Source organism: Belonocnema kinseyi, chromosome 2, assembly GCF_010883055.1.
Source record: "Belonocnema kinseyi isolate 2016_QV_RU_SX_M_011 chromosome 2, B_treatae_v1, whole genome shotgun sequence".
Classification (NCBI taxonomy): domain Eukaryota; kingdom Metazoa; phylum Arthropoda; class Insecta; order Hymenoptera; family Cynipidae; genus Belonocnema; species Belonocnema kinseyi.
This window is the reverse complement of record NC_046658.1, coordinates 4,227,390-4,235,539: the sequence shown is the minus strand read 5'-3', so window position 1 is coordinate 4,235,539 and position 8,150 is coordinate 4,227,390. Positions and strand designations below refer to the sequence as shown.

Here is an 8,150-nt window from a genome sequence, read left to right as displayed (position 1 = left end):
GAGGGAGCTCTTCTTAATATTTTGACACCAAAATCATGTCGATACACCTTACCGACTGCGAGTAAAGCCACCCACGCTTTAACTTGACAGACTGTATCATCTTTTGTGAGTGGCACCTCTAAAGCAACAGCAATCTGACAAAAAGTAGCGGGCAAATCCTCTAACTGTTTGACCGGTAACGCGTGAACTTCAAGTGTTGAAGAAAGCGCATTTTGTTCTAAGTAGTCATATCTATTCATTAAACTAAAAATTTGAGTCTTCAAAACTCTGATATTATCTGAAGCTGATTCAGAATCCGCTTGAAACTTTATGATATCCGTCACGTTCGAAGATGTGGTCTCCTCTAATATCGCAATGCGGGAAGTACGAGTATTTTTGACGACATCAACTTTTGTTCCTTGATGGCCAACTCAAATGAATTATTAAATGCCATTTGTTTGGACTCAAAATTCTCCAACAAGGTAGCGATTTTTAGAAGGCCAAACTCCTGTCCCTTAGCAACAGCAATGGAGATTAGTGTTTCAACTCCTGGCCCCAGCGAGACAGAAGGCATCCCTGACTTACTGATACGAGTATCTCCCTCAGATGAAATAGAGAGAAAAGACCCCCGATGACGAGTACTTTCTTTACCCAAAGATTAAGAGCAATCAGTGCAGTTCCAAACTTCTGTTTTTTGCTGATGCTGTCAATGTCCTTAGTTGCCAAATTCAGACAGGTCACATGTCATAATAATCAATTAAAAATCGCACATGCCATCATATTGGAAACGTAACCCACACGAAGTTCCAATTTAGAAAGGTAAAATGAACCGATTTAGTGCATTAAAGAAACAAAACAAAATGTGCTTATTTGTTCCTCAGAGTAAGTTTGACACCACTAAACATTCATAGCACCTTCACTTCTTTATAACATTCGTAATTTAACGCTTTTTTTGGACCACTTTAGTAGACATGATATATCGTGGTAATTAATACACCAAACTGGAAGAGGGATATATCGTATCTTTACTTCTAGTATTGAATTTTGGCTCAGAGTATAGAATTATTTTAGATATCGCTGGACAGACAATCATACAGCGTATTATTTTGAAAAGGAATACGATAGATGTGTATGTACGTCTTTCTTCCATCAAATCAACGTTAAATATTTTTATAATCTCAGCTACAGTATTCCGAGAAGCAGGGTAGTGACCTTTTCTTTACAATATAGAAATTTTCGAAATATTTCTTAATAAATAGAAAAGTCTCCATAAAGTCCCTCTTATATTTTTAAGTATCTTGCACCAACCACAGATTTTTGTTAACGAAAAAATTTATGTTATTGGACATACTCAAATTGCAGAGAAAAACATCGGAAAGAGGAAAGAAATTCTCGAAAGTAGCAATTATGTTTTTGGGCTTAAATTTTGTCCTGAGAACTTTTTAATATTTTCATATTTTTTATTGTAAATTTCGAAACAATAAGAAATCCCCTATATCAGAGTTTAAAAATAGGTTAATTATTATCATAAGTTTAAAAAAAGCGGATTAATAAATTAAGATATAGGAATATACGAAGTTTGATGCTTTCTTAACAAGATTCTAAATAAGATGTGCAACCGCTATTATTACGTTAGAACTTAAAATTTGTTAGATTATGCTTTTTCTAAACCATGTAGTTCCTTATGATCTTTCTAGTATTTTTAGTCGTAATAAATAAGAAAGGATTATAAGGATTAGAAAGAATATATTTTATGCTCACATTTAACATGAAAAATTGAATTTTAATATGGGTAAAGTAAAGTTAAATAAATTGTTGACAACGAAACAAAGCGCTAGGATTTAGCACCTTATTTCTTAACTTATATTAATCACATCCAATTCTTTAGTATAAATTATTGATAATTTAGAGAAGACAAATAATTGTAAATTTTATATTTTTTATTAATAAATTACTTTTCCAAAGCAATAATATATGCTATACTATAAATTAGTCCAAACAACAAAGGCAAGCCATGACAGTCCAGTAGGTTAAAATAAGACTATAAATCAGTCCAAAAAACAAAGGCAAGACATGTTATTAGTCCAGTCAGTTAAGAAGAGACTATATATTAGTCGAAACAACAAAGTCAAGACATGTTATTAGTCCAGTCGGTCAAAAAAGACTATAAATCAGTCCAAGAAACAAGTACAAGACATGTTATTATTCCGGTCGGTTTAGAAAAGACTATAAATCAGTCCTACCAACAAATGCAAGGCATGTTATTAGTGTAGTTGGTTAATACAAGACTGAATCAGTACAACCAACTAACCAATATCCAACTAACAAATATCAGACATATTATTATTTCAGTCAGTTAATACACTTTTGCGCATTCAGTTCTTCAGAAATACGCACCATTGCGCAAGGTTCTGATCGAACATCACGCACATAAAATTGTATTATATATTGTCCTGCCATGTTAGTTTGATTTCTGCAAGTATTATGCAAACGTATTATGCAAACATAAATCCTTAATCGTACATCCACATTTTAACATTTGCGGACGCATGTATCTATTGTACGATGTATCTATTCCGAAGTATTCTATCTGTTTTACGATGTATCTATTCGGAAGTACTCTATTTTAAGGATTGAGAACAAATGGAACTAAGCGTTTTCTGAGATGAGTACAAATGATAGAAAAGTGGAAACAGCGAATTTCAGAAACAAATGACAATATGAGTGATCGTCCTATGTTTCACAACTGCATGAAACAAATTCATGCCGTATTCAGAAACAAATTACAATGCGAGTAAGCTTCTTATGACTTGTAACATCTCTTACCATTATTGATTGGACTAATCTATAGTTATGTCTTAACCGACTGGACAAATAACATGTCTGGCTTTTTTTTTGGACTGATTTATAGTGTTTTCTTAACTGACTGGATTAATAACTTGTCTTGCCTTTTTTCGTTGGACTGACCTTAATCTGTTCAGTGACTTTAACCAGATCAGTCTTGTCATAATCATTTGGACTACAAAATATCTTTGGTAGTCCAAAATGTATTTTGTCTTTATTATTTTGAAAAATCTTTAAATTGGTAAGGCAGTCCCATTACATTGCCTTTAGTAGCTGGATTGGCTTTTTCATTGATAATTGGACTTATCTGGAGTCTTGTCTTCATTGGCTGAAGTATTTCCACCTTTAATATTTCGAACAGTATTTAAATTGCCTGGACAGCCCCATGATTTCGCCTATCATTATTAGTACAGCGTATTTTGCTGCCTTTATTAGCTGGACTGGTCTTACTAGTGTTTTTATTATTGTCAGTGATTTTACTGATCACATTTTATTAAATATAAAAAAATAACTATGTGCTGAAACCTATTTACTAACCTCTATTTCAATAACTTAGCCACCCCTATAACTAATAACCTTTTCATATAGCAAACAAAACACACACACTTACGCTTGAAGTATTTTCCGAATCATTTGGAATTTTATGGAACTTTGTTCTAAATTTAATATGATAAAGTGCTGTACAAAAATACTCAGGATTTCGAAATTAATTTCTATGAATATTTTAATGAGTTTTTATCGATTTATTCTACAATATTGGGAGCTTGCCTTAAATTTGAGAGCTTTTTTGTAAAATTGCGTGTTTATTTCAGAAAAGTGGATACCAGTTGATCATTTAAAGCATTGTATATTGCCAGCTACTACTTTCTCCCATCTTTCTGGGTGCATACGGATGCCACGTCAGACAAACGACTCGACTTTTGAAGCTATCCAAGAGTCGACCCATTTTTCACGTCCTAATAAGAAGTGAATCGTTGCTCAAACAGACCATGAGTCATGGAACGGAAGAGCTGGCAATCAGGCAGCGCGATGTCTAGAGAATACGGCGGGTGTGGTAAGACTTCCCATTTTAGCGTTTCCAACACGGAGAAAAATAGAAGGTCTGTTTGTCCATATAAATGTGCAGACAGATCATATTGCAGGGTCGACTATAGGACAGCTCTTGAATATGGCTAAAGCGGCTATCTCTAGAAAATAAAAAGAAGACGTCCAAATCGACAATCTCAGAAAGACGTCTCGATTGTCTCAGATCGTCTTCTCAGTCATCTGAAGCTGACTGACCGGATCATTGTGAAGGGTCGGTTCGGAAATCTCAGATGGTCGATCTCATTTTCTCAGACATTCGACTGTGTCGTATGTGATGGTCGAATCGATTATCTCAGAATTTTGACGTAGTCATTTCGTATGGGCGATTCGATAATAATCTTAAATTTAAAAATTACTAATGCGTATAAAAATCTTTAAAAATGTAATTAATAAGAAATAATTATTTATGAATTTAATGTTAAAGCTTTTTCTACGAATTTTCACTACAGTTCCAGCTCTCCATCAACTGGATGTAGGAGGACGAGTGCATTGACCCTGACCCTGCCACCTGTCTTTCCACAAATCTCAGGAGTTGATGTCTGAACTGAAAAATAAAGATTAATCTTAAGTAAATGAATCCAATTCCAGTTTATCCTAAATCGATTAATGCTAGAATTAACAGTGATTATTGAAATAATTCAAATATGAGTATGATGTTCTTATAAAAGTCAGACTGACGATATAATAAGAGTCTTTTTAACCATGTCAAAAAAAATTTGAAAGGACCGTTCGACCATGTAGAAAGACTTGCTGGCTCCCTCAATTTTTACCATATAACTTTGACCATACATTTTTCTCTGTGAAGTATGTTTTGACAAGTTTTGCTACGTGGGGCCTAGCCTTGCCATGCAGAAGAATAACTTTATCGTGTCTCTGCTCGTATTGCGGCCGTTTTTCCCTCTAATGCTTGGCTCCATCGCATTAGTTGTTTTCGATAAAGGTCGCCCGTATTTGTTTTATTAGGTTGCAGTAGATCGTAGTACACTACACCCTGATGATTTCGTCAAATACAGAGCATGAGCTTCGATCCATGGATGTTTGGTTTTGGTGTTGATAGTTGGCGGGGCTCAAATCACGATTTCCTACGCTGAAGTTTATCATAGCGAATCCATTTCTTATCGCCAGTGTTTTTTTTTGCGAATACAACAAAACTACGTGTTCTATCAAAAATTGGAGAATTTAACTATTAAGAACGGCACCCAATTTTTTTTTATTCGCAAATTGAGGTTTCTGCTGTCCCAGCCATGATTTTTCCAATGCATGACTACAGATTTTTGGGTTGCAGATTAGTTTGATTTAATCGAATGTAGCATGTCACAAACAAGCATAAGTGTTTAAATTTAATGCAAAATGTGGTGAACTGATGGCGGTGTACCCTGAGATACAGAAAATGTAAAAGAGTTCAGGACTTTTGACACAGTTTGGAAGTAACGCAGATAATAAAACGAGTACGCGCGCAGGCATCTCGTGTGTGAGACGCACGTATAGATTTATTTATATCATTTTTTTTAGTAAACGATTAGGCGAAAAATTAAATAAGACAAATAGTGCTGTTAACAATGTGTATGATATTTTATTGATAAAATTAAAATCACATAAAAAAAACTCATCAAGATAATTACTATTTCGAAATATATAATTTAAGAATTAAAGATAAAGAATAGTATCATGTAACAACATTATTTTTCAACTATTTTTCCCAGGTGCGAATGCAGTTCGGCACAAAGAGCAGGTGTGTTGGCCCAAAGTCGGAACGACTTTGGCACGCCGTAGATCGGCAGTCAAAGTTAGGCCACTTTTTATATTTATAAGATATTTATGTCAGCCCAACCTAAACAGCCAACGTTGGCAGACAACGCGGGACCGGCTGTTGGCTCAACTTTGGCCTGAACATGGACCAACCATCGGGGCAACTATGGGAAACCTTTCTTTAACGAGTGAAGCCGACTACTGGCCCAACTATGGGCCAAAGTCGGCCCAGAGATCGGTATAAAGGAATTTAGAAAGTTCTGAAGAAGTAAGGTCAACTATTGGCCCAACAATGGCCCAAACATGGACCAACTATCGGGGCAACTATGTGACATCTTTCGTTAACGAGTAACGCCGACTACGGGCTCAGCTCTGGGCCAAACTCGGCCCAGAGATCGGCATGAAGGGATTTAGAATGTTCTGAAGAAGTTAGGCTGACTATTGGCCCAACAATGGCCAAAACATAGACCAACCATCGGGGCAACTATGGGACATCTTTCGTTAACGAGTAAAGCCGACTACCGGCCTAACTCTGGGCCAAAGTCGACCCAGAGATCGGCATGAAGGAATTTAAAAAGTTCTGAAGAATTTAGGCTGCCTATTGGCTCAACAATGGCCCAAACATGGACCAGCCATCGGGACAACTATGGGACATCTTTTGTTAACGAGTATCGCCGACTACCGGCCCAACTCTGGGCCAAAGTCGGTCCGGAGATCGGCATCGAGGGCTTTAAACATTCTTTTATTACAAACAAAAAAAATTTATAAATGAATTTCAAAATATTTTAAGTAATTTTAAAGAAATTGAAAATATTTGAGAAGAATCAAAAAAAGCAAAAGAATTTTCTAGAGATTTTAGAGACGTTAAAATACTTTTTATGAGTCCAAGAGATTTTGAGTGATTTTAAGGGATTTTGTGACATTTTTAATTAATTTAAGAGATTTTAACTAATTTTGAAGAATTTTTTAGGAATTTCGGTAGAATTTAAATGACTTCTAAGATTTAAAAATATAAATAATCTTCCTGAATTCTTTAAAGTCTGTCAAATATTTTGAAATTTTCGACAATTTGTAGAAATCCTTTGAATTATAATGAATTTATTAATATACATATATATATTGATTTTTTTTAATCTTGTTTAATCTCATAAAATATTCAATAATAATTTGTAATATTTCTAAAATCTGAAATCTTATTACATACGGGTATGTTATTATGAGCGTAGGAATATCGTTTATAGAATGGTTCACAGAAATTTACAGACGGCCGTGCACAGCTGTCGGTTATATTTCAGATTTGTTTGTATTACTTCCAGCTAGGTTAGCCGAGAGGCTTTAGGCGTTAGGAATGAGGAATGCGAAACTTACAGGTTTCGAAATCCAAGGCGAATAAAAATTTTCATATCGTGCGATTATAAACAGTGTAGTGATTATATTATATTTATTAAACTACCCATCGTATCATCTACAATAAGATTAGTTCTATCAAATTTAATGGAAATTTTTTTTGCGTGTATTAATTGCCATAGTTGGCCCAATTTTGGTCATGGATAATCGGCAAACAAAGTTGGGCCATAATTAACATTTCGGTATGTTGGCCAATGCCTGGTTGGCAAAGTTAGCCCAACTCCGAGAAAGTTGGCCCGACTATGGCCCAATGGAAAATTCGCACATGGGTTAAAGCTTTCTTAATTTTTTATTCAAAAGTAGTCTGAAGTTTTTTATGATATTAGTGTCAGTCACATAAAAAAGTATAAATCCTGTAAAGAAATATACTAAATATTCTTTTATTATAAATACTACTTTCAAAGGTGTAATTGTTTTTGTTCTATGTTCAAAACAATGTTTCTTTAAATCATTTTTGATTATAATATGAAAATGCTTAAAATGCTTTTGATGCCGCTTTTTACTTTATATAATAAATGTAATTTTGATTAAAATTAGTTTAATAACCGTTCTAGGGCATTCTAATTTAAAGTTTTTCGCCCACATAAAAATAATTGTTATGCTGGCATCATGTTCGAAATACTTTTTAAAGAAAATATTATTTTAAAAAAGTTGATAAGCCATTCGGCAATTAATTTAAGAGTTCAAATAATTATGCATATTAAAATTTTAAATTATTTGCTTTCTTGAAATTGGAAACCAAAAAATCACGAGATAAATGATGAAAAATATATTTAGAAAAATAAGTTGTCTAAAGATAAAAATATTTTAATAATCTTTTTGTAGGATTTGAAGAATTCCTTTTTTCTATAAAACATGACGTAACAGAATCTTTTTTTATTATAATATTGGAATTTAATATTTTTTACTAAAAAAATACTTCGTTTATTAAAAAACGAATTTTTAGTGTTTTATGAAAAAACTTTAGAAAACAAGTATAATTACGACGTACCAGGTGTATACATATGAAACCGGTATTTTTTCAAGAAAAAAACACATTTATTTCAAGAGAATGATAACAAATATTTTATTCAAAGTATGCGCCC

The 8,150-nt window shown here is 33.6% G+C and overlaps 1 protein-coding gene across 13 annotated transcripts in view; it reads left to right on the top strand.

The window, feature by feature from the left end:
* Positions 1-8,150, top strand: part of LOC117167579 (protein kinase C, brain isozyme) — a 1,572,697-nt gene that overhangs the window by 941,263 nt on the left and 623,284 nt on the right. The window lies entirely within an intron of this gene.